The sequence below is a fragment of the Rana temporaria genome, chromosome 10, assembly GCF_905171775.1.
Source record: "Rana temporaria chromosome 10, aRanTem1.1, whole genome shotgun sequence".
Lineage (NCBI taxonomy): Eukaryota > Metazoa > Chordata > Amphibia > Anura > Ranidae > Rana > Rana temporaria.
The window spans coordinates 10432836-10437434 of NC_053498.1; the positions used below are offsets into that span (position 1 = coordinate 10432836).

Below are 4599 nucleotides of genomic sequence, written 5' to 3' on the forward strand. Positions count from 1 at the left end.
AGTTCCAGATGAGTAGGGACACATTCTTCCTGGAAGCCTCCCCACTTGGTGATGGACCGGCCGGGCCGCATTGCACCCCTCGAGACGCTGCCAACACATCTACTGCTACTTCTCATTAATGTTATATCCTGTGAGTGCTCCCAGTAGGGTTGCCTTCCTACCGGCTTGTTGTTTATTGCTGAACTTTAATTTCAATACTGTTCTAATTTCTGCAAATTTACTCTGAATGTTTACTGCCGCTGTAGGGAATCCTCGGCTCTGGTTTCTCTTCAGAACGAAGGAAATCTTCTCGGCTCTTTGGCTAAGATCAAGTGTAGTACCTGTTCTTATCAGTTGCCAGTAGGTGGTGCTCTGCTGACTGTCCTGAGTACACGGCGAGGTGGAAAGGGATAGCGGTCGGCGGGTGCTAAACCTGCTGGCGTGGAGGTGGAAGCCTTCTGATTTGGACAGAGAGGCATGAGGTCAAAGCTGGAGGGCTGGGTCCCTGGTCTTCTGGCCTGGATTTGATGCAGTTCCTAACCTGCCAGTTTCTTGGAGAGGGAACGTCGACCTCACCCTACTGTTAAGGGGGGGGGGTCATAGAATTTTGGCTAGTACCTCCTGAGTATAATTAGGTAGGGAGCAAAAGAGGCGAAGGGGGGAGCTTGTAGGTCTCTCAGCAGGCTCTCTCCCTGAGCTCCCGTTCCTTCCTGGTAGGGAAGGGGGCTGTGACTGTCCTAGCTGTGGGACAGGCGCTCCGTTGAAAAGCCTATGGTGATGTGCCCCTGGAGTGGCAGTCCAGGGGTGCCGTAATTGCACTTGTGTTTCTACCGGCACATTTGCTTTTTGGCACCTTGGTCACATCACTATATCCGGGGGGGAACCACGTCTGCTGTTGCCTGTGCAGGGCTCCGTCTATGTGCTGCAGCTCAGACAGGTCTGTAAGCGAGAGAATGGGGGGGGGGCGCACTGGGGGCATCTGAAGGCACATAGAATATGGAGGGCATTGGGGGCATCTGATGGCACGTGGAGGATGGAAGGCATTGGGGGCATCTGAAGGCACATGTAGATTGGACAGCATTGGGGGCATCTGAAGGCACAAGGAGGATGGAGGGCATTGGAGGCATCTAAAGGCACATGGATGATGGAGGGCATTGGGGGCATCTGAAGGCACATGGAGGATGGAAGGCATTGGGGGCATCTGTAGGCACATGGAGGGCATTGGGGACATCTGTAGGCACATAGAGGATTGGGGGCATTTGAGAACACATGGAGGATGGAGGGACCGACTGATGGCAGCTCAGGAGGGACTGAAGATACAATGACACATGGAGAGACTGACAAGTAGGATATTAAGATATGATTTTATATATATATATATATATATATATATATATATATATATATATATATATATATATATATATATATATATATATATATATATTATATATAAATACATACATACATACATACATACATTTGTAAATGTCCCGACTCCTGAGATTTAGCTGTTGAGGTAGGGCCCCCAAATTTTAGTCTTGCCTAGGGCAACAAAAAACAAAATACACTGCCAATAATACCCCAAGAGCCTATCAGATGTCTTAAAATAGAAAACACATTGCTGGGCCTTTTGCCCAGTTTAGTCCTTTGATTGTTTCGGGGAGTTTTGTTTAGCATTGACGTTAATCTATCTCTTTTTCGGCTTACAGAAAGCTTTAAAGTTGATCGAGTTCTTTATCTCCGCGCTTAGTCTGGCTGCTGGCATTTACAAATGATTCCTTTTATTCTCTCCCCCTCTATCCCTGTTTGACAGTTTCCAATTTTCACTTTTTTTATCTTGAGAGAGAGAAGAAACCCGGTTTCACCAGCGAGAGCAAAGTATGGCGCTTCTTCTCGACTTGACAAAGCCTCCCAACTAGTCAGAGACAGGCGCCGGCTATCAATCACGATGTCAGGATTGGATTCTAACAGAGGTTCCGCCAGCTTTATGCAAGTCATTTCAACAGGGGGAACTTAATTGCTTCAATTGATTCCATTTAATGACGCTCCACAGGGCCCTTGACTTAAATTGGGGAGCTCTCCGTGAGGCTGCGGCATTCTGACGCCTTTCTCGCTTTTTCATTATTGTTATTTTTTTATTTTAAGGCATCTGGCTGCTTTAATAACGGCTATTCATCTCGTCAGCTTTGGAAGGGATGAAGTAAAACGAGCGCCCGGAGGAACTCAGGAACGCAGAGAAAGAAAAAGACCCGGTGGCCGCATAGCTGTTACAATACATATTATTACGGCTGTTAGAGGAACAAGTACGACTCCTAACAGCCATCATGTTCGGCCTTGGATGCAGAATGAATGTAACACTTGAAAGGCTGGTGTGACGACGGGTGCCATCTTGGGGAAAATCGTATTAACAACTAAACCCTAGGAGAGCTGCAAAATATGTCAACGAAAAAGCAAAGTGAATTCAGAGGTCAAAGAAAAGAAAGAAAAATTCAAATCTAGTTAACCCCTCACAGTCCAGCACCGGCATCCCTTTAACGCGGTTTTCCTGGCCCAGGGGGGTGGGAAGGTCCAATTGTTCATGTGACCACTGTGAATAGCTGCCACACGTTGGAGTCAGTCCCGTTGGCTCCCAATCATTAGTAGAGACCAAAAGCCGTCTTTGACAGCTTGGACACCATGCTGGGCGTGCTCAGTGAGCGCGTTCTCAGCGAAGAAACCTTTGGATACATATAGACAGCAAGCATGTGGACATTAAAGGCCAACCTTGTTGCCACTGCACATATTGAAAACAAGCAAAGAAGTTGGGACTTTAAATGAGGCAATACTGAAGATAAGCCTCCATCCCTGGCAATATGGAATTTATGCAACTGCACATATGCTTTACATGGGCAGCAAGAGGCTAAAGGTTAAAGAGGTTGATATAAAAACACACATGTGCAGTGTCGGACCATCTCCTGTTCCATGTCTATATTCTCTGACAACTGCTTGAGTTTTCCTGGATGATCTTCCATGGTCAACCCCTTCTTCCTAACAGTCCAGGACAACTTGAGCTGTGGACACAGAAGTAGTGATAACATTTTTAACAATCAATAAAAAGTGTCATCAAAGTGTCTGGCGCCCAACTAAATCTACACTACTCTGCACTCACTATGCCTAGTGACCCTGTAAGAATGGATGTTAGCTCTCCCTGACCCTGAAGTTCACCATCAGCTCTTCAGAGTTTGGGGCCATGGCACCTAAAGATAATACGAACTAGTAGTAAACATCCGCTGTATGTACATAGAGAAGAACGTGCTAGTAAGAGGGCTTGACTACTATCCAGGACCGATCCGCCCTATAGGCTCACTATGCAAGTCGCTTAGGGCCCTGCAAAGCTGCGGAGGGGTCCCCCAAATTACTAGAGGCTCCGCCTGGTGAGAATACATTTTCGGGCCCCTAACCCCGCTTCTCAACTCGCTCGCTGCATGGGAGAAGAGGTAAGAAGTCAGCACCCCCCGCTTCTCACGTTAATTTAAGATGTCAACACCCCCCGCTTCCCATGTTTAATCAACGAATTTATGTGACATGTCATTTTGCTTAGGGCCCCAGGGAGGTCAGGATCGGCACTGCTACTATCCGTAAAATTTATCATGTCCCATCCAACAGGAACGGACAACCCTCCTTCCGTTTTAGGGAGCTGTAAAATGGCCAATTTAATTCTGGGGCTCCTCAGGGTGTGATAGATAGAGTCTATGGGCCAGATTCACAGCAGAGATACGACGGAGTATCTCTCAGAGTATCTATGCGACTGATTCATAGAATCAGTTACGCATAGATAGCCCTAAGATCCGACAGGTGTAATTGTTTTACACTGTCGGATCTTAGGATGTAGTACCGCGGCCGCCGCTGGGGGGAGTTTGCGTCGTAAACCAGCGTCTGGTATGCAAATTAGGAGTTACGGCGATCCACGGCGGTTTTTCGCGTTCGCTACGTCGCTGCTAGTCTAGTTTCCCGTCGCAAAGTTAGTCGTCGTTTTTGGTGCCCTAACTTTACACAGCACACGTATGTGCTGTATAAAGTATGGCCGTCGTTCCCGCGTCGAAATTTGTAAATTTTTCCTTCTTGCGTAAGACGTCCGGGAATACGGAAGTACGCTACGCACGTCGCCGTTCGAAAAAATGACGTCACTTCGCGCAAAGCACAGCTGGAATTTCGAAACGGAGCATGCGCAGTAGGTCCGGCGCGGGAGCGCGCCTAATTTAAATGGCACACTCCCCTTTGAATTACGCGGGCTTACGCCGGAGGCCGCCAGCGTAGGTTTTCATTGCAAGTGCTTTGTGAATCAGGCACTTGCGATGAAAACTTGCGGCGGTGTAACGTATCTACGATACGTTACGCCGCCGCACTTCTACGTGAATCTGGCCCTATTTTTTTGAAGTTTTCTGCATTACATTCACAGCATACTGCATATTATGCACGGCCTTTGCTGATGTCAGGGGTCGCTCTTGTAGCCCACTACATCAAGCATGCTGATTGCTGCCGCTTTACCTTCTTCCCCCAAATAACTTGTGAATTTCACAGTGATGGAAAGATATATTCTTGTACACATTTTCAGCTCAGCGGATGTCTCCCCCATCA

The 4599-nt window shown here is 47.5% G+C and overlaps 1 pseudogene; it reads left to right on the forward strand.

Annotated features, from left to right (window-relative positions):
* The first annotated feature begins 281 nt into the window (after nucleotides 1–281).
* Nucleotides 282–417, forward strand: LOC120916615 (annotated as a pseudogene).
* The last annotated feature ends 4182 nt before the right edge of the window (nucleotides 418–4599 follow it).